This window comes from Callorhinus ursinus, unplaced genomic scaffold (assembly GCF_003265705.2).
Source record: "Callorhinus ursinus isolate GAN/ISIS: 27379988/994484 unplaced genomic scaffold, GSC_fseal_2.0 scaffold50, whole genome shotgun sequence".
Classification (NCBI taxonomy): Eukaryota; Metazoa; Chordata; class Mammalia; order Carnivora; family Otariidae; genus Callorhinus; species Callorhinus ursinus.
Genome location: NW_027397112.1, coordinates 3,282,470 through 3,309,863, shown reverse-complemented (window position 1 = coordinate 3,309,863; position 27,394 = coordinate 3,282,470). Strand labels below are relative to the sequence as shown.

General features: G+C 37.2%; 1 long non-coding RNA gene across 1 annotated transcript; it reads left to right on the top strand.

Annotated features, from left to right (window-relative positions):
• Positions 1-14,833: 14,833 nt before the first annotated feature.
• Positions 14,834-25,683, top strand: LOC141370906 (uncharacterized). The gene is made up of 3 exons (XR_012375396.1): positions 14,834-14,927; positions 15,663-15,784; positions 25,445-25,683. It is a non-coding gene; the product is annotated as an uncharacterized lncRNA (long non-coding RNA).
• The last annotated feature ends 1,711 nt before the right edge of the window (positions 25,684-27,394 follow it).

Here is a 27,394-nt window from a genome sequence, read left to right as displayed (position 1 = left end):
CACCATAGTTACATTGCTCTACTTTATATTTCTATCCCTTACATGGCCTTATATCTGGGATGCTGATATTACCTATATCACCTATCTAAGAAAGCAAATACAAAATAACCGATGTAGGTAAAAGCATCTTGGAAGATAAAATAAAATATTGTACAGGTAGAAGATTGAATTTCCTACTTACTTGACTTTTCTAATTTATTGATGCTATGTTAGGAAGTTAAAAGCTTTTTCATTTATGGACAATGCAAACTGGAAGGAAAAAATCAGTCTATACTTCCATTCCCATTCCTCCTGAACTTGATGCCGCTTCGGAGGTTAGCGATTTTACCTGGCCAATGACGTTTATAGAAGTAGGGACACTGATGGCATTTTTTAAATTAATTAATTAATTAATTAATTTAATTCTCAGCTATTCTCGAAAGCATAGGAAAAGGGAAGTATTTTCATTGCATGTCCATTCACGTGCCTCCGTGTTTCTTTTGCACTCTGCATTTCTGTATGTTTTCTGCATGTGTTCTGCATGTAGGTGTGTAACAGACTGTTTCAGAGAATGAAATATACACATATGGAGAATGAAATATACACATATATGTAGTACAGGAACTATTTGTTTTGCTGTGTCACGCTGCCTAGCAAAAGAGATCATTATACCAAAAGCCTACAATTGGTCTATGAAGAGAGATTCTTCATCACATCTTCAACAGAACATCACAACAAAACAAAAAGCTATCTTTTTCAGAAAATATATGACTACCAACAAGCAATTAAAACAAAGTGAATATTACTAAGGGTTTGACGTGCCAACAAACTAAGTCTCAAACAGATTAAACATACACACGTGCAAGCAGAGATGTGCATTTATAATTGATTTAAGATAATACATTGTCTAATTTTTTTAAAGATTTTATTTATTTTTTTGACACACAGAGAAAGAGAGGACAAGCAAAGGGAGAAGCAGGTAGAGGGGGAGGGAGAAGCAGACTCCCTCTGATGTGAGAAGCAGGGAGCCTGCTGTGGGACTCGATCCCAGGGACCCTGGGATCATGACCTGAGCTGAAGGCAGATGCTTCACTGACTGAGCCACCCAGGCGCCCCACATTGTCTAATTTTATTTGTTGCTTAACAGATTTCTTTCCAAGTCAAAGATAAGTTCTCTACTTCTGAAAATATGAAGATATTAGCTAAAATATACACACACATACCCACACTATGCACATATATTTAAAATACTAAACGATGTGGTTCAAAAGATTTTTACACTTAAAAGAGAGGATCAATTGCCTACATAATTCTAAATTTCCAGCTAATTTTTAATTCTGTGGTTTACTTTTGTTCATTTAGAAGTAAACTTTTAACCAAAAAAATGTACTGAGTATTTACTGCAGCTCTATACAGATCAAACAGACTTTCACACACACAAAAACAACAGTATCCAGCTTCTAATGTTCTTTTTCATAATATATGCAGAGAATGACTTATTACTTGTCACTTAGAAAAAACACACATTTCCTCTAATGTTGGGCATTTCATGAAACCATCTCTATAACATACTGCATGTCCATATGTAGACGGTGTGTAAAATAGACTTTGGATATTTTGCCATGGTTTGTAGTGTATGTACTGGTGTTCCCTGCCAACTTTCCATTCTATTTACCAAAGAAGTTGCCTAAATTGTTAATGCAGAATATTTTAAACATAGAATGTCATCCAAACCTATTTTCCCCTAATACAATTTTTAAAGGGGAAAAGGTCAGAATATTCCAATCAATTGACGCACTCAATCTAATTTATGCACTGAGGAGCTCAAAGCTGTGCATCATTTGACCATTTTCCATTCATTGCTGGTGAGATTAGTGATAGATTTCTTACTGAATTTATAATCTAAATTATAAGGAAAGGGAGAAAACAGATTATGGAAGACCAGTAGCTCTTGCAGTATTTTGTTTGTGAAGGGCCAGTTATGGACACCTGGAAACTGAATTGGAAAGACTCACGGGGAAAACAGAGACAAGTCATTAACCCTTTCCATCTTGTAAGAATAAAGAATAACTTGAGACTGGTAACCTAGAACTATTTTAAGGAATATGGACTGCTTTTTGAGGACATAGTGAGTACCATCTTTCCAGAGTAGAATATTGGTCTTGCAGAAATGATGGGCAAAATGCTAAAAACGGATTTTCACCACTCACTGCTATTCCAAATGAGATGCTACGTTTCCAAAGAATCTTCCATGGAAAGAAAAAGTAAGTTAGTGAAAATAAGAATTTCCATGTGTCTATGAAAGAACAACATGTTCATGCCAGTAGGACTGGTAACACTCCCCCTCCTCAAAAAATAAAAGGGTCACAACAACAATTCTTAAAAAGATGAAAATATTTTTTAATTTAATTTTATTTTGTTATGTTAGTCATCAAAAAAGATGAAAAAAAATTTTTAAGATTTTATTTATTTATTTGACAGAGAGAGACACAGCGAGATAGGGAACACAAGTAGGGGGAGTGTGAGAGAGAGAAGCAGTCTTCCCACCGAGCAGGGAGCCCAATGCGGGGCTCGATCCCAGGACCCTGGGATCATGACCTGAGCTGAAGGCAGATGCTTAACGACTGAGCCACCCAGGCACCCCAAAAGATGAAAAAAAAATTTTAATATGTTTAAAAGGAAAACAACCAGCACTGAACACCCTCCTCCCAGAAAACTAGAATGCCAGACTTAGTTCTATGTGAAAAATCTAGACAAATCCATGCCTTTTTTCAGACACAATTAAGGTTTTATGTTTATCTGGTTTTTGTTTGTTTGTTTTCTGTTTGTATCTGTTGCTTACAGTACAATGAACATTGACAAACTTTGAAAACGGTCCCTACTTTTCACACAAATGGAGTATGCCATCAGTTTTAAATCAAAGAGTATGGGTGCTGCCCCGTCTAAGAACCCAAGGAGCATGGATTCAAAGATTTCCACTTCTGCCATGGATTCCTGTTGGTCATTTATCACTGTAAACAGGGGAGGAGCATCTAACTACACGTCAGCAGAAAGACGCGAATTTTAATTCCATCTTCTTTTACCCTGTATTTAAGAGGCAGGTGGCTTTTATTAGGTACCTGGGTAACGGGAGAGGCCATTTCCCTGTGGATTCCTTGTGTTCCCTTATCTGGGACCTACTGGGTGGAACTAGTTGGCCTCAGTGGTTCCCTCCAGCTTTAGCATTTTGTTTTGTTTTTGTTTTAGGTTTTTTTTTTCAAGATTTTATTTACTTATTTGACAGAAAGAGAAAGAGAGAGCATAAGCAGGGGGAACAGCAAGCAGAGGGAGAAGCAGACTTACCGCTGAGTTGGGAGCCCAATGCGGAGCTCGATCCCAAGACCCTGGGATCAGGACCTGAGCCAAAGGCAGATGCTTAACCAACTGAGCCACTTAGGTGCCCCTCCAGTTTTAGTTTTTGATCTAAGATGCCATCTCGGAGATGAGGATCAACCATGTAATGAAGCAGAGGTTAAATTCTTGCTTCTTTACGCCACTTCTACTCAGTTCTAATTCCAGAATTGTGTGCCTTTCTAAAGATTTCAGGTGCCGGGCGCCTGGGTAGCTCAGTTTAAGTGTCTGCCTTTGACTCAGGTCTTGAGCCCAAGGTCCTAGGATCGAGTCCTGCATTGTGCTCCCTACTCCGTGGGAAGCCCCTTTCTCCCTCTGCCTTTCTCTCTCTCTCTCTCTCATGAATAAATAAATAAAATCTTTAAAAAAAAAAGAATTCAGGTGCCACAGAAATAGGCCCTTGACAGGTGTAGCTCAGGAGTTAAGGAAATCAAGGAAGGAATCAGATTACAAAGGTTTGAATTCCTGTTTCTGCTACCTGTACCCTTAGCAAAATACTGCATTTCTCTGAGTCTCCATTGTAAAACTGGGCGTGATCATCTCATAAAGTTAGGCTCAGGAATAATGTGTTAACATATGCAAAGTACTTAGGGAAGTGCCTGGTGGGAAAATAAGGGCTCTATAAGTGTTTGCTATTATAATCATTCCCTCAATTCTAGAACTCAACAAAGATGCTGATGGCATTTATATTTAACACTGTTCCTAAAGTACTAATCAATTTATTAGAACTTAACATTTAATCGAAAGTTAAAAGTAAAATGGTGGTAATAAGATTGTCGTAATTTATAAATGATAGTTGTCTATGTTGAAAACCCAAGAGGCATAAATGTTCAACGATTACAAACATTAACACATTTTTAAAAAGCTATCATAGCTTTTCTGCAGAATAATAATAAATGTTTGGAAAAATAATGGGAACAAAGATCTCATTCACAATGGGAGCAAGGTATAAAATACCTAGGAATAAATATAACAAATGTTCATTTAACAAATGAAAAAAATCTACTGAGAAACAAGATAGAAAACAATAAAAAAGATAAGCATATTCTAATTATAGATTGGAAAATAGTGCTCTATATTCGAATATACATCAGAACAACACCACTAAATAACCTCACCTACTTGAGATATGTGAATTTTATTATATGTAAATTATGCCTTAATAAAAACTTCTCCTAATGTGTTTTCAAATTGAGAGAATAATTCTGAAATTCACTTATGAAAATAAAAATTTGAAAAAATACAACAGAGGAATAAGTTGAGATGCATTATCCTATTAAATAATAAACTAATTATATTTGGAACCCAAAGAGATATTCAGTTTAATGGTAAAGAATGGATAGTTCATTAATAGATCCAACATGGTAGCCAGCCTCCAAGATAGCCTCCAGATACTTGTCTCCTGATATTCATTCATGTCTTCATTCTTCCCTTCAAACATTGAATAGTACTGACCTGTGCAAAAATAGGATATTGTAGAAATGAATATGTGTGGCTTTTGATGTTAGGCTATGAAAGACAGTGTGGCTTTTGTCTTAATCCCTTTTGCATCACTTGCTTTGGGAGAAGCCAACTACTATGTTCTGAGGACATCTAAGAAACCCCAAAGAAAAAGTCCATGTGACAAAGAACTGAGACTTCTTGCCAATAGTCAGAAGCAACTTGCAGGCAATTTGTGTGGCCATCTTGAAGTAAATCTTCTAACCTCAGTTCAAGCCTTGACATGACTGAGGTCTGGTAACATATTGACTATAACCTCTTTAAAGATTCCAAGCCAGAATCACTCAGTTCAGCTGCAATCAAATTCTTGAACAATAGAAATTCTGGGATAGCAGAGATTTATTGTTGTTTCAAGCCACTAAGTTTTAGAGTAATTTATTATCCAGTAATAGATAACTAATACACCCAAATATATAAGGAGAAATAATCATATGGCTTGCACTCTGATGGGAATAAAGAGGCTATCCAACAATCATATCTTATTAAAGACTAATATACATAACACAGATGTAAATCTTGAGAAGAAACACGAAACCATCAAAGTATTTAAAAATAACATATTAGGATGCATGATCCTAGATTTGAGGACTTTATTATAAGCATAACATTGAAAACAGATCTCAAAGAGGAACCTATTAATAGATTTATAATTATAAAATGTAAACTATTTTTCATTAAATTGTACATAAGCAAAACAAGAAGAGAAACATACATACATCTGGCAGATAGGTCATTCATCTATATAAACATAAATTCAAAAATTAAAGAAATTAACGTACATATTGTAATATTAAATGAAAAAGCTAATATATCAAGACCAATTGGGGTTTATCCCAAGAATAAGTGGATGATTTGCATTAGAAAATATGCTTTTGAAATTATGATCTCAAACTAGGAATAGAAGTTGTCATCTTAAACATCATACATTAACAAATCAATAAGAAATATAGAGCTTACTAATGAAATATTTAAAAAGGTTTCTATTTTAATGTGCAACAGAACAAGCATGTATAACATTACCATTTGTATTCAACATTCTAGTTGGGGTTCTAACTTAGACCCTTAAGAAATCAAAAACAACATAAACAGTATTAAGTTGGAAGTGAATAAGATAAATTTGCCACATTAGTAGATGCTGTCATTTCTCTAAAGAAAAAAAAAACATGTAGGGAAATTATGAGAAGAGACAAGTATATTTCATTTTAAATAGAGAAATCAATTGTACTTCTATATACCTAAGATAAACAGAGAGAAAACAATAAAAGATGTAATTCAGCAAAGCAAAAGATATGTGGGCACAGACTCTACCAAAGCCCTTTACAGAGAACTTTGTAAAACTTTTCAGTAGATATTAAAATGGACCAAAGTAAAAGGAGAAAACTTTACTGATAGAAAATATCCATATTCTAACGATGTTTCTCCTACCAGGTTTGACCTATAGATTCCATACACTTTGACTATAAATAACAGCAGTATGTTGGTTTTTACAATATGCTTAAGAGAATAAAATACATGTTTGCATGTCAAGGAAAACAAACATGTGTGTCACTTTTTTGATGCTACACTGTTATTAGAAAAACATCAAGATTCTGAGAATGCGCACATATGTGTGTATCACTTTAAAGAAGTTATGTGTACAGTTTTGAAAACTGCTATAACACTGCAAGAGGTTTAGAAGTAGGAATGATATTAGTTTGCTAGGGCTGCCATAACAAAGGGCCACAGGCTAGGTGGCTTAAACAACAGAAATGTATTTCTTCACAGTTCTGGAGGCTGGAAGTTCAAGATGAGGGTGTTGGCAGGGCTGTTTCCTCTGAGTCCTCTCTCCTTAGCTTCTCCCTCTGTCTTCACATGGTTTTCCTCTGTGTCTGCCTGTGTTTTAACTCCCTCATCTTAGAAGGACACTAGTCCTTCAGGACAGCAGAGATACAAGAATTGGCATTTGGGAGCCGATGCTTTGGATATATTAAGGACTGAAATGCATCCCCCCAAAATCCATATGTTGGAATCCTAACCTCCAATGTGCTGGTATTAGGAGGAGTTGACTTTGGGAAACTATTAGGCAATGAGGCTAGAGCTCTCATGAATGAGATTGGTGCCCTCATAAAAGAGATCCCAGGGGCACCTGAGTGGCTCAGTCAGTTAAGCGTCTGACTCCTGATTGCAGCTCCGGTGCTGATCTCCAGGTCGTGAGATTGAGCCCTGAGTAGGGCTCCGCAGGGGGGCCGCTTGAGATTCTCTCTCTCCCTCTTCCTGTGCCCCTCCCACCATTCTCTCTCTCTCTCTCTCTCTCAAATAAAAATAAATAAATCTTTAAAAAAATAAATAAAAAATAATAAAAAAGAGATCCCAGAGAGTGTTCTCTCTTCACCATGTTAGAATCAGGGAGACAAAGGCATGGGGGGATTAGGTAGATAAATAACCAGGGGATACATGAAAAATCCTGGCAGCAGGCATTGTTTTTAGTAGCTGAATTTTTTTTAAGATTTTATTTATTTATTTGAAAAAGAGAGAGGAAGAAAGCACGAGCAGGGGGGAGGGGCAGAGAGAGAGGGACATGCAGACTCCCCGCTGAACTGGGAGCCCGACGTGGGGCTCTATCTGAGGACCCTGGGATCGTGACCTGAGCCGAAGGCAGATGCTTAGCCACCTGAGCCACCCAGGTGTCCCAGATTTTAGTAGCTGAATTTTTAAAAGCACAGGACAGTTACAGACTCCATGCAAAAAAAATTCTAAGATCACTTCCCGATCCACAGTTATGTATTCCTATAAAGCATCAATCTCTTAAAATTCAACATCTAATTTTGTCAAGGATTTAGGAAATGATTGTCCAAAGGATGGACAAAAAGGTTTTAGTTCTCATCCATCTTTATAGTTCTCAGAATGATCACTCTCTTCAAATATTGGCCACCTCTGTTTTGAGACTACTGTTTACATATGACAAACCTGTCATGTCCTTTTTCCTAACACCAATTGTTTAAGTTGCATATCATCTCATTTTATAAGTTGGGTGTCGTTAGCTAGCCCCGAAATGAACTTCCTGAATAACAGTAATAAGATGACTCATGCCAGAGAGAGTGTATTTTATGGATGTGCTGGGAAATTTTAAGGTTAGAAAAATTGGTGATTGTTGAAATGAAGAGACATGTTGATAAAAATGTGGGCATGACTTGTGTTTGGTTTTTAAAAGGCTCTGGTAGTCACAGATTAAATTAAAATTAATTAAAATTTAATTAATTAATTTAAATTAAAATATCATTCTGTCTTTTAGAATGCTGAATGAAGGAAGCCTGATGTAATTTTGGAAGTAATTCTGGAAGTGTAAGTGCCTTTTAAAAAAATAAAATTTAAACACATTTTATTTCTGGGGATTATTTCTAATGTCATCTAATATAGACAATGAAAATTGGACTCCTCTTGGGCCAACAAAGAAAATAAATCTTTTCTATTCTTCAGCATTTGAATGGAATGGATTAAAATGGAACTATCTGTGTAAGACATAAAAGTCAAAATTTGGTTAATGTCTGTTCAGATTTTTTTTTCCACTTTAATCAGGCTCTATGTTTAGAGCTTCCAGGACAAACATCCAAACTCTAAAATTCCAGGGGGACACTATTTAGCAGAATGTTTGGCCTCTTCAATAAATGAAAAGACAGGTAATATCATAAAATAATACTGTTATATGAAATTTCCACCGTCGATTTCCAGCTCAAAGAAGCTTAGATGAGTGGTCTATTAGTCTGCATTTTCCCCCCTGTTTTTACATGAGGGTAAATGAGAACGGGGTGGCCACTGGGACTATTCGGGACAAAGATTTGTTACAGGATCTCATTTTTTCCCCCTCCTCTTCCTTAGCTGCCAATTATGTCCTTACCGCCAGATTCTCTCAGCATTTTATCCACAAAACATGGTGCTAAAGTCATCATTGTGACCCCCCATTCTGGTCTATACTCCCATTCCACTTTCCTCCACACTCAGTACTCCTAGCTTTTTATTCATTTGAACGTTTAGGACAACATGTCCTAAAAATTATCATGGGCATTTTTCTTTCCAAGTGATCGAAGAGATGGTTTAACTGGTAACAACAGATGCCCCACTGTTTTCTGACTATCTAGGCAGCTCTTTGTTTTTTGTTCTAAACAGCAAAGGTAAAAAAAAAAAAAAAAAAAAAAAAATCCTTACATACCGCATGCTAATATTTAGTTTAAAGGCCGCGCTGTTTGGGGAACGATGTCTGTTTACATCAGTTGGAGATGGTATTAGTATGGGCACTTTGTGTTTTGCAAACACTAAATGCACTCTTGTCTAAGGGGTACAAAGGCTTCAGCGTAGAATCTTAGTTAGAACAGGACAATTGCACAGCTTTGCTTTTGTCTGACTCCATTCTAATCTGTTGACTATTAAAATTGAATGAAAGACATTGTTTCCAGAGAGGAAAGGAGGACATGAAAGCCTCGGAGCACAATGAGGGATAGCATTACTCACCTGGGAGTACCTGACTTCCAGGTGCTCACTGCCTGATTATTCTTGTCACAGGTGAAGAGTTCAATGGGTAGGGGCCCTGATTCCTAAAAGTGATGATAATAGATGAAGTTTCAGGAAGGAAAATCCTAAAGAGGAGAGAATAAGTGAATTAGGAAAAGAAAAAATAATAGACAAATATATGGAAATTGAAAGCATGAAATGAATAAGAAAAGTTTACATTCAAACTGGAGAATTATAAGGTGCCCTTTAAAAAGATGATAGTAAATATAACCCAAGTAGTGGATTGGTTAGTTTGGTTGTATCTCCTAAAACTCTTAAGCTGAGAGTTATTTTTGAGGTTGGTAATCCAAATCTCACAAGACCATTACTCTGGGGGGTGTAGTGCTGTGGCATTTCATTAAGCTTAAAATACTGTTGTGAATAATATTTGGGAAGATAAAACGGAAACTTGAAGTAGAAAGCCAGACCTTTGTGTAGCATGTGAAACAGGTGATGTGCATCTTCAGAACCAAGCTACCAAATCCTGAAGATTTACCATTGGTGGGTCCTCTGTTAACCTGTCTTCCCTCTTTCCACCAAGCCCCTGTGGCAATTTGGGTCTGAGTCTTCTTGCAGCCACCAGTGTTTATGTGAGAGATACTCATTTCCTAAGGCATCCCATCTGCTTAATGGCATGTATCTTCAGACCTTACATGGGTCGCTCTGTGCTTCCAAGTTACTAACCACCAATGGACAACACATCTCGAGCATGGTAGACATGCTGCTTCTTTCAATATTAGTGTTTTGGATAGAACATTATAGTCCTTGATGTCTAGACTTTCAAGGTAGGGACCTCAGACTCAGATAAGGTAAAGGAAATATTTAGGTATTTTAAGATAAAAAGCTCCTCGTTTGGGCACTCATACTAACTCTTTAGGCAGCTATGTATAGTAAAGAAATAAAGTCAAGTGCTTGAAAGTAGGGTTTCCCTACTGAATGCTCCTGCATTGAAGTTCTGCTTCACAACTTTGTGGATGAGAGACCTCAGCCAGGTTACTAACACCATCTGCAAAGTGGAAATAATAATTCTACTTTGGATGGATGTGGATCATCCTTCATGGATGATTGTGAGTCTACAATTGAGGTAATAATACAAATAAAGTACCTGGCAGAGTTTCAAGCATGTGTTGAGCATTCAATCTGGCCTGTAGTAAGCTATTGATATTTTCCTGTGGTGGTGGTGGTTACCATACTACTGATGAGAAGGAACGAAGCTGAGTAGAGAGACTGATCTACAGAGTCATGGCAAGGAAGAAGACCAAACCAGGCGTATCAGCAATGCTCTCGCAGGGAACCAAAAACACACTCAATTAGCTCAAAGGGTTAATGGGAGAGAGTTCAGTGGAGGGAATATTGGCTGAGGCAGGGCAGTTTAACAGAATCAGAGAGGGAAGACGAAGTGCCTGGAAGTGCCTAGTGAGGCTCACCAGTCCAGACATAAACCCTCTAAGCCCGGAGAGGAGAAGGAGAAAGTTGCGTTCCTAGAACCTAGAGAGAGTTGCAGATGTTGATGATGGGTCACCCTCAAAAGCCATAGTGGAAAAGGGATACACCCAAAAGAAATTGGCAGAGGGCCCATAACCACTCTCTGTGCCTCCACTGATAACTCCCATGGGGAGAGCACAGCCAGAGGCCAGAGGGAAAGATCCCAGATTTTGCAGATCCTATAGTGAAGCTCCCTGCATGGAAAGCAAGGCTGAGAATCAATCTAGAAAGGCAGAGAGAAATGCTAGTGGACAAGCACACCAGATTTACAATTTATTTTTCATGAACTTCAATTCTTGCCAGTATTATGAAAGTAGGATTTAGCACTTGTTGTTTAAAGAACCTCTAAAGTTGCTTTGTGGGGCCCTGGAGCTTTGTGGATTGGAGCTGGGATCTTTGACATACAACTATATCTAGTACTGATATCTCAGAATCCCTGGGAGCATAACCTCTAAACACATATTTTGCTTTTGAACCATAAAAAGGCCCAGTTTTCTGTCAAACAGGACGTCACTAATTTAGATATAGTTGCCAACAAGCAGGGTTTCTGTCAATGCAGTAATTGAATGAAATTATCAAATTTGAAAGTTTATATCAACAAAGTTAAAACCAGATAAAATATACAAATCCAATTTACTTCTTGACCTGTGGATGTTTCTGAACTGTGGTAACCACAGAATAAGTCACTACTATGATTTCAAGACGGTACCACCTTTCAAATAAAGCTCTCAATTCTGCTTATTGTGTTACTTGAAAATAAAGGAGGCATTACAAAATAAATTTGGAAGTTTTGCTAAACTATGTGATGATTATTTTACAAGCATTTTTAATCCACTTTGGCTGCTTGGATTTTCATGTTGGAGTCTAATGGTAGAATTAATTTGGCATAAATGCTAACTAGTGTTTAATATTTGCATTTTAAGTTGTTTCTCCCCAAATCATTATAAATCATTGCGAACTGACTTTTAAAAAGTTAAAGCTAGTATATTCACTATGCTGAACAACTCGTTGAAAAGATCCCAAGGTATTGGAAACCTTTTATCTACAAAAACTGAACTTAGAATTTCTTGGAATAAGATATCTTGTCTGAATGATAAGCCTCTGGAGGTAGGGGTCTTTTCAGCTAGCACAGACCTTTGCATATAGTACTTATAAAATTATTGTCAGCTTAATGGACATTAGGGTAGATGCAGAATGGAAGTGAAATTCGTAACTATTAATACAAGTGAATATTTGCTATTTAACAGAAGTAATATACTCTGATGCAACATATATATATATATATATATATATATAGAGAGAGAGAGAGAGAGAGAGAGAGAGAGAGAGAGTGTGTGTGTGTGTGTGTGGTTAAGTATGTCAAAGTCAAAAGTCAAAGTATGGCTAAATTCACATGTAACATATTCCAAATAACATGTATAATGTCAACATCCAAAACTGTGATTCAAACCGTATCCCATTAAGAACAAAAAATAAACCGTTCAAAGAGAAGATCAGGAAGTATTTGACATAATGATTCTACCATAATAAAATATTTATGATTGTCTCTTTCATCCAGGAAACTATTTGATACCATCATGGAGTGAATATAGTTGGAAGCAAGGAAAGAGTATTGACGTCAACACTTATTATATTAGTGAAACAAATATTGAGGGAATGTTTGGAGAATCCCGTGACAGTGAATCCAGCGCGTATTCACTTCCAACTAACACACCAGGAACATTTGAGATTAGATGCATTTAAAAAACAATGCAGTTGATATTAGGACATCAGACTATTAGCTTTATGTTATTATTGGAAAAGTAGTCTCAAATTTTATTGCTTAATTTAAAAAATTTTGTAAGTTGCATAATCTCTAACCACTCCCCACAAGTAATACTGCCTCTCCTTAGAAATATTAATCCAATATTACGAGCTCTTTTATTTCATTTGTCCATTTAAAGGTGTGTGACGGAGGCCTATGCAAACCTTAAAAGAAAGAACAGGGAAAAAACATGCTAGGAGTCAAAGAAAACTCTGCCCTCTCTATTTTTGAGCTGGCAAAGGCAAAGAAAAAAATATTAACTCTATTAGTTAAAAACAGAGAGAACAGACAAGGAATTCAGCAATATGTAGCTCTAAGTAGATATCATCAATATCAAGATTATCTCATTTCATTCCAATCAGTGTCCCAGTTCTTCTGACGTAACCCTTCCTGGGAAATAGCAGTTATCTTGGCATTGCGGCTATGAGGAGCACATACTGTTTTTACTCTCTAGTTTCTTGCTTTCAGGGACTGGATGAAAAAATAACTACTTTAGAAGAGCTAAGGGCTGGAAAGCCATCTTGCTTGTTGACCTTTCCTATCTAGATGCAACATGTACTGCAAGTGATAAAAATTTTATGTGAGAAATCGTGATGGACTCTAAATTCTTTTTCGTTCCCCCTGGACTGTCATGAAAGACAGAAATATTCTCTAGGATGGAAGGTTTCTATTCCTTCTCCTCCCTGCTAGGGAGAGAACACATCTTATAGAAAGCTAGAAAAATGCTTATGGTTGATGTCTGAATCGCACCATTTGAAAGGCATGCTTTTGGATCATTAAGGAAATACATGGGTTTTCCAGCTTCCTCCTCTCTCCCCAATGAATATGCCTTTTGGGAAAAGTTCCCACAAAGCCAAATTGATTTTGATAAGATGTGAGAGCAGAGGAAAGCATAATTCAGAACGAGCCAGACTAGAGAGGGACACACACATAGTTCAGGGCTTCTGGGCAGCAAAAAGGACATCCAAGAATTCCAGTTAAAAGGAGAAAGGAGAAATTTCTCAAGTGAAAGATTCAGTGACAAAATCCCAAGGTTAAACAGAACTTTAAAAGGGTATGCTGTAAGAGAGTATTTTTTTTTAAAGATTTTATTTATTTGACACAGAGAGAGAGAGAAAGCACAAGCAGGGGGACCAGCAGAGGGAGAGGGAGAAGCAGGCTCCCTGTGAGCAGGGAGCCTGACTTGGGGTTCAATCCCAGGACCCTGGGACCCTGGGACCATGACCTGAGCCAAAGGCAGACGCTTAACCAACTGAGCCACCCAGGCGCTCCCTGGATTTAACCACAGAAATTACACGAGCATAACTCCTCTCCATTTGTTGAATTAAAAGCAAACATCAGTAGTTTCTGGGAAGGATGCGACAGCAGTGGTGTAGGGTTTTAATCTCCCTGAATCCCTGTCTATAAATAAGCAGAGCAACAAAGTTAGGAAGACCATGAAGTTATTGAGAAAACGATATCTGAGCAGAGACATAAAGTACATGAAGGAATTAATGACAGGAGTATCAGAGAAAAGAGGAATCCAGGCAAAGAACAGACACTCCAAGGAGGCCCTATGGCTGGAGGGAGCCTTGTGTGTTTAAGGAAGATCATGGGCAACAGGGAAATAAGGAGTGACCGGAGAGAATCAGAGTTGCAGTGGGGAGGCTGACCATCCCGGATTTCACCTTCTGCTCCGCAGGAAGTGGAGATTCATTGGAAGGTTTTAAATGCTGGAATGGTGAACTATGTTTAATAGCTCCCTCCAGCTGCCATAATAAGTCATATTATGACATACGCGATTATATACAATCATTATATATATATATGTATTATATGTGTGTGTGTGTGTGTGTGTGTATATATATATATATATATATGATTTTGTGTCCTGTCCCAAGTCAGTCATCTTATTCTTGAACAGCTTTTGTTCTCAAGCAAGTTTTTCCATATTCTAGTTTGAATTATAACTTCTGTCCAAACTGTCCTAGTTTTCATTGTTAAGAGGTAGAGAGAATGGGCTTAATAATTCTCCAGGACATCTCATCAGCTTGCTGCAGAGAGGTGCTGGAAGTTGGAGAAGCCTGAAGAACATTCTACAAATTTCATAACTTAACCAAAGGCTGGCCCCGCGTAGTGGGCAGAAGTAAACAAGACGGGAAGAGGAGGAAATAAGCAACAAAGGAAATGTGGTGGGAACATGCCCTTCTCTGGGTTATAAAAAGAAACTTGGAATCAAACGTTGGGCAATTTTCTAAAATCCTAGGTAAGTGACCCAGGAAAGCTATTGAGAAATGTGAGGTCCTAGTCTGCTACGGGAGGGCAGCACCAATGAAGAACGATTGAGAAATGCAGTCTGGAGAGGACTTAACACCCTCTTCTTGGTTTCAAAGTGGACTGCTTCTGTTACCAGCATTATTTTTAGAAATGTTATCTCATATTTTCCATGCTTGCATTATTTCTTTCCCTTCTAATTTTATACCTGACTTCCCTGAGTGGGAGTGTGTGCACAGTGGGGTGGGGGTCAGAGGAGGAAGTGGTAGTTTCAAAACACAAAGGAATAAAAATCTCTTAGACTCAAGAATAGGAAGCCAACATCTCTCTTCCCACTAAATCATTCTGCTGCAATTAAACCAACTTACGGGACTCTTCCCACAATGGAAAAAGCACTTAATAAATCGCAAGCTATTATAGGAGGGTGGGTTCATTAAAAATAAGGGAATGTAATATTTATCAATAAGTACAGAGTGCATTAATCATGCTTGCTGGGAAGAACCCAGGAGGCGAGAGATGGAGAAGAAAGCATGAGAATCCCTTCTCCCTATAAAGCCTGTTTCTCGGAAATGAGAGGTTGTGCCCCTCACTGAACCGAAGGGATCCTATCACCTTAGGAAATGCTCTCTATAATAAAAAATTTGATTAAGATAATATTTCTTTTCCAGCTTATGTAAGAGATGGGACTAAAGGTACATAGACTAGAAAATATTTTTCTGTTTTCCAGAAGTCTGTCATGACAGAACATGAACAAACATAAAACATACATTACCAAATCGACAAGGGCAAACCAGTAAAATCACAAAGGCTGGTGGAAGGCAGAGCGATCAGAACACCAACACCACTGAGGTAAGCATTGTAGGTAGAGAGAGACCATAGAAATAAAAAACAAGTTCATTTCTCAAGAAGGACAACTCTTTGCTTACCAAAATGTCACTTTTTTTTTTTCCCAAGCAAGGCTGAAACCCAGAAGAGACACAAAGCAAAAAGTCTGATATGTTTTTTGGACAAGTATTATAAATAATATAATAATATACTATAATATACATAGACTACATATAACATAATAACACTATAATATACCACAACTACTACCCAACTGTTGGTTAAGCTCTTTCTAGTTTCCAGGAACAAGGCTACCTGTCTGCTGTGCTTAAGTGAATTAATTCACTCAGCAAACAAATTTATTTTTTTTCTTTAAATTTTTTATTGTTATGTTAATCGCCATACATTACATCATTAGTTTTTGATGTAGTGTTCCATGATTCATTGTTTGTGCATAACACCCAGTGCTCCACGCAGAACGTGTCCTCTTTAATACCCATCACCAGGCTAACCCATCCCCCCACCCCCCCTCCCCTCTAGAACCCTCAGTTTGTTTTTCAGAGTCCATCATCTCTCATGGTTCGTCTCCCCCTCCAGTCTCCCCCACTTAATTCTTCCCTTCCTGCTATCTTCTTTTTTTTTTCTTAACATATATTGCATTATTTGTTTCAGTGGTACAAGACTGTGATTCAACAGTCTTGCACAATTCACAGCGCTCACCGTAGCACATACCCTCCCCAATGTCTATCATCCAGCCACCCCATCCCTCCCACCCACCACTCCAGCAACCCTCAGTTTGTTTCCTGAGATTAAGAATTCCTCATATCAGTGAGGTCATATGATACCTGTCTTTCTCTGATTGACTTATTTCACTCAGCATAACACCCTCCAGTTCCATCCATGTCATTGCAAATGGCAAGATCTCATTCCTTTTGATGGTTGCATAATATTCCATTGTATATATATACCACATCTTCTTTATCCATTCATCTGTCGATGGACATCTTGGCTCTTTCCACAGTTTGGCTATTGTGGACATTTAGCAAACCAATTTAATTTGTCAGAGATCACAATGACTGGAGAGAAGGAGCTGGTCCTCAAACAAGGTCGGCTTGCCTCTACCACCCAAGCTTTGCCATCAGCATTCTCCAAACTGGCTGTGCCCATCTCTGTGGATATATAAAATGACCTGCTGGGGTATAAGAAGAAAATATGAAAGAGGTTCATTTCAATTTTTGTGTTTCCTTCTTTAAAAATTGTTTTTGTATGTGATATACAATATGTATAATATAGTAAGTTTATATAATATATAAATATAAAAATTTACATACAATGTGGGTTGTGCTTAAAATATGTAATAATAGGAATGTGCAGTCTAAAAAGTTTGGAAAAGAATGCTCAAACTATTAAGCCATATGGTCCCCAGATTCAGACCAACCAAAAAAATATATATACAAATTTCTTTCAAGAATTTATTTTAGCACATTTTTATCAATTTCGTTAAGCCAAATAAAAATCTCCATGTGAAATTCAATTCTATTGGACATTCTAGAAAAATTGTTAGCAAATCTGGTATTGTAGTAGCTCAAGATTGTAGATTGCAAATTGTAGGTTAAAGTTGCAATTTACAAGGGAAAAGGGACTTCTGGAGGTAAATGGTATTGTCTAGAGGTTTGAACCGATATAGATCAAGATATTGTAAAAATCTGTTATAAATAGCAAATATTAAATCTTTAAAATAGTCCATTTGGGCCCAGTTAATATATATTTCACTTCATTATAACATAACATATCAGGCATTAAGCAAAATGAGGACCCTTCTTTGTAGTGAAATGTCCCCCTCTGCTTAGTACTTTTTGTTTAAGAATCTGATCTGAATAATGCATAGAAGAAAGATACCTATCACCATAGCTAACTGTATACATTAAAAAGCACAATATCAATAGTTATTATTATGACACTGTACTAGTTTTTCATTGCTGGTGTAACAAATCACCACAAATTTAGTGGCTCAAAACAATATAAATTTATTAATCTTATATTTCTGGAGGTCAGAAGTCCTAAATGAGTTTTATAGGCTAAAATCAGGGTATCTGCAGAGCTGCATTCCTTCCAGAGACTCTAGGGGAGAATATGTTTCCTTAACTCTTCCAGCTTCTAGAAGTCCCTTGCATTCCCTGGTTCATGGTCCATAATCAAAGCAAATCACTTCAGTATGCTTCTGTCACCATATCACCTTCTCTCACTCTTACTCTACAGCCTGCCTCTTACATCTGGGTCATCTGGATAATCTAGGATAATCTCCCTGAATCAAGATCCTAACTTAATTGCATCTGCAAAGTCCCTTTTTCTTTGTAAGGTAATATGTTCACCAGTTCCAGGGAATTCAGCTGCACCTGGACACCAAAGATTCACGTCCATCTCACAGGCAAAATATATTCATCTCACCCCAAGATACCTCAAGTCTCAACCCATTACAGCATCAGCTCAAATCCAAAATCTCATCTAAGTCTTATCAGCTCCCAAGTCCCAAATCTCATCATCCAAATCATCTAAATTAGGTATGGATGAGGCTCTGGGTCTAATCCATCATGTAACAAAGTCCCTCTCCATCTGTTGGGTTTGTGAAAGTCAAAAACAGGTTATCTCCTCCCAAGATACAATAGTGAGACTAGTGTAGGACAACAATAAATAGTTACAGATATCCCTGATCTAAGAGGATAAAACAGAAGGAAAAACGTAATCACCAGTCCCAAGCAATTTCACAAATTCAGCATGCAAATTAGAATTCAAGGCTCGTGAATTGAGTATCCATCCTCTACACCTGTGGCTCTGCCCTCAGGTTTGTCCTTCCTGTGTCTTAAATGATAGTACTTGTTTGAGGCAAGCAGTTTCATCAGCCTCTTTCCTCCCTATAGGATTTTGGGGATGGGATAGCCTTCCTGTATTTTTTCTTGTCATTGTGCCTTTGAGTCCACACTTAGAGTGTTTCCATTGATATAAGATTCTAAAAACCTTGTGGGTCTCCCATTTGTGTCTGGGGAATTCACTTCGTAAGACAAGAGGCTCCTTCACAAATCTTCCCTGGATAAACACATCTCTGTTCCTGGCCTCTACTGAGATGTCTGATGAAATTCATCATTTGTACACCTAATATCTTCTAAGAGCTTTCTATGTGATTGAACATTCTGACCTTTTGATCCTTGGAAGGCACCGAACAAATGTCATCCAGCCACATCCTTGGCTTTCTTTCCAGAGCACACTTAGCTGGCCATGAATCTCCTAATTTTAACATGTTCTGAAATCTGGATAAGCTGAAAAGTTCCCAAGTCATAAAGTTCTGGTTTCTTTGGACTTTATAGTTCTTTTTTCAACTTTTCTCTTTCCTCTTATATTTTATTATAAGCAGCAAGAAGAAACCAGGTTGCATCTTCAATGCTTTGCTTTGGAAATTTCCTCAGGTAAATATCCAAATTCATTATTTGCAAGTCATGCTTTCTACCTAATCCCAGGACAAAATCCAGTTAAGTCTTCTGTTACTAGATAACAAGGGTGTTCTTTCCTCCAGTTTCCAAAAATTCTGTCCTCATTCCCTTCTGAGCCTCAACAACAATGATTTAACACTCATATTTCTACAAAAATTATACTTATGATGATGTAGGTATTGTCTAGAATGAGATAGGTTTTCTCTATTGCTCTTCTAATTTCGCTCTGTTTGTTCACCAGCAGTGTCTTAAATGCCCATATTTTTACCAATAATCTGTTTATTCCAATCTTGGAATTTTCTAAGATGATAGAAGCTTGGTTTTTGTTTTTTTCCCCCTACCACGATCTTCCCTATTCTTCCAGTCTTTGCCCCTTACCCAATCTGAAAGTCAGCTCTACATTTTTAGATATTTCTTACATACAGCAGCATCCCACCTCCAGGTACCAAAACTGGAATACCAATTGTTGAATGGCTACCATCTTCCAGGCACTTTATACACCCCTGAATTAATTGTCTTAACAACTGTCTGTCCACAGGAAATATTACTGTAATTATTTTACAAAAGTGCAAGACCACTTAGTATGATTGAAAAATTTAGGCCTTGGAGGTCGGCAAACATAGTTTCAAATTCTGGTTTCATCACTCTTTTGCTGAGTATTTTTGGGAAAATCACTTAATCTGTTAAAACTGTCTTTGCTTCAATTTCCTCAAAAGTAAAATGGTGCATGTAAAATCTACCATGCAGATTTCCTTCCTTCCTTCCTTCCCTCCCTCCCTTCTTTTTCTTTCTTTCTTTCTTTCTTTCTTTCTTTCTTTCTTCCTTCCTTTCTTTCTTTCTTTCTTTCTTTCTTTCTTTCTTTCTTTCTTTCTTTCTTTCTTTCTCTCTTTCTTTCTCTCTTTCTTTCTCTCTTTCTTTCTTTCTCTTTCTTTCTTTCTTTCTTTCTTTCTTTCTTTCTTTCTTTCTTCTTTTCCTTTTTTTTTTTTTGGTGAGGCTTACATCATGTATATAATATGCTTGTTTAGTGGGTACATAATAGGAGTTATTTGTCTCGACATTTTTGTGTAATGCTGCTGCCTAGAGTATTAACTCATTTAGAAAAGAATATCACCAGAGGAGAGGCGGTATATGTAGTAAAAATGATGGGTAAAGCAGAATAAAATAGACACATTTAGAGAAACAGGCTGTTATAGATGATGAAGTTTTCTGAAAGTCCTGTGTTAGTTGAAATACTTTTAGGAGGGTAGGGGGATGGGTTAGCCTGGTGATGGGTATTAAAGAGGGCACATTCTGCATGGAGCACTGGGTGTTATGAACAAACAATGAATCATGGAACACTACACCAAAACAAATTATGTAATATATGGTGATTAACATAACAATAAAAAATTTAAAAAAAAAGAAATACTTTTATCTTCCATACATTTCCTTTGCTTTTCTTGAGGATACTTAATAGTTAAGGTATCAGACCTCATGGGGAGCCTGGGTGGCTCAATTGGTTAAGCATCCAACTCTTGGTGTCAGCTCAGGTCATGATTTCAGCTCAGGTCATGATTTCAGCTCAGGTCATGATGTTGGTGAGCCTTGTGTCAGCTCCATGCTGAGCCCGGAGTCTGTGTGAAGATTTCTCTCCCTTTCTCTCTACCCCTCCCCACCCCTCTCCAGAATAAATAAATAGATCTTTTTCAGAAAAAGACATCAGACCTCATGAATTGATTAAAGAAAAGATGAATTCAGGGAAGTTTTTATCTGATGAAAACTCAGACATAGAGGAACTCTGTATGTCGATGTAAATGTATTAATGCATAAGTGCCAATATCAGCTTGAACAAAAGGAAAGTGTTATGATAATCTTTGGTTAAAATCTATCTTCTAATTATATTACTTAAGGAAAAAATACAACTGTTGGTTTGTCAATCTTGGGGATTTAAACTGTTTAATAAAAAGATGGTGCATTAAGTAAACAGAAAAAAAAATGAAGCTGCCCCTGGGACTATATTTATTACTTGCTTTCTCTGCAAAGGAAGAATTGTTTAAAACAGTCAATTTTAACATAAACCAACTCAGGAGTCATCTCAGAACCACCCTTGGAACCTGTCTGAAAATAGAAGTTTTATCACTTGTCTTTTTAAAAAGGCACCCAACTAGGAAGAACACTTGTAGTCTACAGTTTGGAGTCTTTATAACATAATTTCCTGGCTATTTTTTTTTTCAAACAGATTTGTAGGCTGGCAGCAAGTGAGGCATTAATTTATGTATTTATGTTTAAATATGTACTGTGCTAGAGACCTCAAAGAATCATTATTTTGGTAAATCTAAGATAAGAATTACTAATGCTCTTCTTTTTTTTTTTTTAAAGACTTGAATTTTTAGAGCAGTTTTAGGTTTACAACAAAATTGAGAGAAAGACGCAGAGATTTCCCAAATATCCCTTGCCCCCATGCATGCATAGCTTTCCCCATTATGAACATCACTCACCAAAATGGGACATTTTTTTACGCCAAAGATGAACATATACTGACACATCACAATTATCCAAAGCCTGTAGTTTAACTTAACGAGTGAATGAGGGTTCACTTGTGGTGGTGTACATTTTATGGGTTTGGACAAAAGTATAATAACATATATCCATCATTATAATACTATACAGAGTATTTTCTCTCCTCTAAAAAATCCTCATGCTCTGCCTTTTCATCCCTCCTACCACCCCCACTCCAACAACCGTGGATCTTTTATTGTCTCCACAGTTTTGTCTTTTCCAGAACATCATACAGTTAAAATCATACAGTATGCAGCCTTCTCAGATTGGCTTCTTTTACTTGTAATATGTATTTAAGGTTCTTCCGTATCTTTTCATGACTCCATAGCTCATTTCCTTTTAGCACTGAATAATATTCTATTCTCTGAATGTATCACAGTTGATGTATTCACTCACCTATTGAAGAACATGTTTATTGCTTCCAAGTTTGGGAATTTATGAATAAAGCTACTACAAACATCCATGTGAAAGTTTTTGTGTGCACATAAGTTTTCAACTCCTTTGGGTAAATACCAAGAAGCATGATGGTTGAATCATATGGTTAAGAGAGTGATTGTTTTGTAAGAAATCTCTGAAGTGTTTTCAAAGTGTCTGAACCATTTTGTATTTTTACCAGCAAAGCATGAGAGTTCCTGTTGCTTCACATCCTCAGAACATTTGACGTTATCAGTGTTCTGGGTTTTGACCATTCCAATAGGTATGTAGCCATATGTCATTATTATTTTACTTAGCATTTCCCTGATGACATCTAATGTGGAGCATCTTTTCATATACTTATTTGCCATCTGTATAGCTTCTTTGGTGAGGTGTCTGTTAAGATCTTTGGCCCATTTCTTAATCAAGTTTTTTTATTTTCTTACTGTTGAATTTTAAGGGTTCTCTGTATGTTTTGGATCAAAGTCCTTTATCAGATGTGTCTTTTGAAAATATTTTCTCTGTGGCTTGTCTTCTAATTCTCCTGATTGGTGTCAGTTGCAGAGCAGAAGTTTGTAATTTCAATAGAGTCCAGGTTATCAATTATTTCTTTCATGGATGGTATCTTTGGTATTGTATCTAAAGGGGCATCACTATACCCCCAGTCAACTAGGTTTTCTCCTCTGTTATCTTCTGGGAGATTTATAGGGTTTTTTTTGTTTCATCTTTAGGTCTGCGACCCATTGTGAGTTCATTTTTGTGAAGGGTGTAAGGTCTGTGTCTACATTTATTTGTTTGTTTTACATTTGTCATCAAAGTCAGCCTTATTTTCACCTCTACCCATTCCTTGAACTTCTCCTTGCACATCTCCTTAACAAGGACCCCATTCTTTAAGTCAGTTATTTTCTTTCATTGGGTACCACAGACTCTGCAGGAAACACTGCTTTGCTAAACCCTGCCTGGTGCTCTAGCTTCTCTATTTTTTTTCTGTCTTGAATAACTGGATGAAAACCTCATCGCTAGGCAATTGTTGGGGTTAATGTAGAGCATGAAATTATAATACCTAGGTTTGCCAAAATGTAACATGGAGGCTGCTGGGGGCGAGGGAAGTTTTCAGAGAATGGTGTAGGCCTTTGGAATGCCAAGGAATGACCATTCTGCTGTAGGAATGCTGCAAGGAGTTGCCTTCCCCGAAGCTTCCTTAGCCCAAACAGTCACCCTGTGATCTAAGAGATGTATGCAATGTCCTTTAGGCTATGTTTAGCAGAACTCATAGAACACGCTGATTAGCAGTTTCTATCTTTCCCGTAATCAGATCCTCCTAGTTCCAGTAAGACCCCTTGTCACACATCACTTGTTTGAGAAACACAGTGATAAAGATTTATGTTAACCTAAAGCACCAGTGAAGGTGAGAGCTAAGAAGAGCAAGGGGTCTTCGTCTCTGAGTGCTGACCCCCTTGCCTTCTCCTCTCTTTCACAGCAAAGTCTGGAGTAGTCTTTCATCTGTCGGTACAGAGATTGCTGGCCATTCATGGCAGGTAATAATCAGGGTAACTACATCTACATATCAGGTTAAGGCAAAAGCTATTTCTTCTAGAGTCATTTTTTTTCTGCAACCTCTAATTCCAGACATAGAAAAATCATGACTTCCTCTTTTCCAAGAAGGCATGAGATTTATCACAGCCAATCACTCTCGAACTCTGTCTCCTTCCTCAGGGCACATTCTATTTCTTTCAGCAAAGTTAGATTTCCATGGTGCTTTTGGGGTCTACTGTTAAATTGCTGTTCTATTAAGGTATGATAAAACATGAGAATACATCAACAATTGAAAGAAGAGTCTTTTATGCTTGTTGTTTTTAAGATGTCTAAAGTAGTATTATCAACAACAGCCAAATTATGGAAAGAGCCCAAATGGCCATTGACTGATGAATGGATAAAGAAGATGTGGTATAGATATACACAATGGAATATTACTCAGCCATTAAAAAAGAATGAAATCTTGCCATTTGCAACAATGTGGATGGAGCTAGAGTGTATTATGCTAAGTGAAACACATCAGTCAGAAAAAAGACAAATACTATATGATTTCCCTCAGATGTGGAATTTAAGAAATAAAACAGATGAATGTGGGGGGAGGGGAAAAAGAGGGAGGCAAATCGTGAGAGACTCTTAACTATAGAGAATAAACTGAGGGTTGATGGAGGGAGGTGAGCATGGGATGGGTTCAATGGGTGATGGGTATTAAGGAGGGCACTTGTGATGAGCACTAGGTGTTATATGTAAGTGATGAGTCACTAAATTCTACTCCTGAAACCATGATTACACTATATATAACTAACTCAAATTTAAATAAAAACTTGAAACAAAAAAATTAAAAAATAAAAATAAATAAAATCATAAAAAAAACAAAAGATGTCTAAAGTAATACCAGTCTTATCATTTTTGGAAGAATAGGACCTCATGCCTAGGAGACATCTCAGGGTCTTTGTACCCAAAGAGTGCTTGAAAGGTCATTTCTTTCCATGATACAATTATTTTTAGTGTTCCTACTATTCAGCCCTGTTTCCTTTCTAACTGATATGTATAGTCAGGTATAGAATGTTTCATATTCAACTAAAAAAAAAACCCATATACTGTATTTGTGAGCTAAGTGACACACATTACTAATTGTTTATTTTCACTTATTTTTATCTGCCTCTTGTGGGTTGAGTTGCTGCCAATGTATTTAGCTCCATAAACGTTCCTGTTCTACTCTTCCTGGCTTCATAATCAACTTGTAGCTTCTAGCCACATCTCAAATAAATATTGGCAAAGCAATTCAAATCCTTAAAATGCCTCAGCAGATTGATACATTCTCAGTTAGAGAAAAAATAAAAACAGAAGCCTCAATATGCATCATGTTTGTCAGCCTTTATCACAGGGTTCTTTGACTACACTGGATTCAATGAGTCAAGCAAATTTTTCCATGTTTCTCTCAGACTTTGAAATCTTGGGCTAAGCAAGAGTGATGTTTAATATCCTGGGGGTATACTTGTAACTGATGGTAGTTTCCTGTGAAACAAAAGAGAATTGGGGAAAAATGAGCTTATGTATTGGCTCTGACAGAAGACATTATGGGAAATTCAAAAGAAGCTGGGGGCAAACATGACTGTTGAACTGGCAAATGGCCATGGTCAAGAACGTGTTCTGGGAATTATACTCAAGAAAAAAAATGTTAAGTTCATAAGCCTTTCTCTCCTCTTTTGAGGACTTGACTGCCCCTGTCATCCAAGAAGAACCTCGTCTACTCCTGTCTTTGTCAGAGTCTTCATTTCCTGAACAGTCAAGGCCAGGGAAATCATCATTTTCTTTCTCAACAATTAAGTAAAGTCAGAAAGACATGAAGACAGAACCAAAGGGAAGCCAGACCTCTGGTGTTTGGAATGAGCTGGAATATGTATTTCCACACCTTAGTGGTGGCCGATGTAGATATACTTAGGTGAGATCCTCCAGATTCTTGTTGACACCCTTTTGTTGGCAGCACTCCTTCCCAGATCCAACTTCTCTGTTGGAAGTCAAAGACACAGGTGACCCGTCCTGTTCTCATTCCATGCTTGTATCTTTCTTTTGCAAGCTCTGCTTTTCGTATCTGTCTCTCAATCCAAAATGCAAATGCCTTCCAATCTACTGAAAATGTCAGTTTTATGCCGTGTGGTTCAATTGGCCCAGGGGATCATGTGGATGCTGCTCTGTAGGGAGTAATCCAAAATAATATGCAGAATCGATGTGCATTGACACTTCAGGGAACTCTACCATATAACACGGCAATGTGAGAAGGCAGCCAACCTCTTTCGGGGGGTCCTTACACCCCAGTATTTCATACATATTGTGCTTGAAAGCAGGTTAATTTTCATCTTAGTTTGCTTATTTGGAGTAAAGGCCTCAGAAGTCCTTATGCAAGACAAAAATCTAGGTCTATTTTTTTGAAACATATGTATTTTTAGTTTCTAAAACAGAAAAACTGTACTGCTGGTTTAAGTGACAATTCAGTGGGAGGAAGTGAAATATCTTGACCTAATACATAAAAGAAAATGCTGAGGGTTTACCACCTGCATGTGCATAATATTTTTGTTACTAAATCCTTCCCCATTAAGGACATTTGTGGAAAAATAATTGTCTTTTTTTTTAAGATTTTATTTTAGAGAGAGAGAGTACAAGCAGGGGGAGCAGCAGTGGGAGAGGGAGAAGCAGGCTCCCCGCTGAACAATAGAGCCCGATGCAGAGCTCGATCCCAGGACGCTGGGATCATGACTTGAGCCGAAGGCAGATGCTTAACTGACTGAGCCACCCAAGAGCCCCCAAAATAATTGTCTTTGATTACAGGAGTCAAAGTAATGTCTTTATTTTGAAACTGAATGGTAATATGCTTACTATTCTATACTTTACCCATTTTGCATTTAGGAGCAAACTGCTATAATTGCCTCTTTTACAACAAATAAGTACATAAGAATGAAAATATTGCAATATTTCTTAATAAAAGTCTCATGAAGCCAGGAATGAGGAGAGTATGGGCCATCATCCATGCTGATTTAAATGGCAGGAAGAAAGCAATGTGTCAAATGACCTACTGTCATTTGATCTGCAGCAGAGAATTATAATTTCTTATTTGAGATTCCTTGATATTTCATTTTTGTGTTTGTTGGTGGCAAATAACTGGGAAGTCTATCCTGGGAAAGTGTACGATTTGACCACCTTTTGTGAGTTGAAGAAATCAAGAGCAAATATAGACAAATATTCATAGAGGACACAAGCATTGACCTCAAAATTTGTAAGCATTTGGGTTCAATTCTCTGATTTGGGATTTTAGTAACCAAAAATATCAACCTAGATTTATCCGTGTATGGGCATAATATTTCAGTTACTTAGTAAAGGAAAAGATGCAGTCGTACTTTGAATGTAAAGAAACAGGGGAAAGCAAAAAAAAAAAAGAGATCTCTATTTGTGTTTTTTAAATGTCTTTATTTCTCGGAGCTTCCTGATTTTGGCAGGATGAGCAAGAAGAAGACTTAGAGAATTGAAGTAACTATTCTTATCATTCAATGTGGGAGTTATTCCTGTTTGCTTCCTCTACAAAACCAGTAGCTCCAACCACATTCTGAGTTCTTCTTTACAAAACATGTTTAATCTGACAAGCTGCAGGGAAAAGACATAGAAGAAT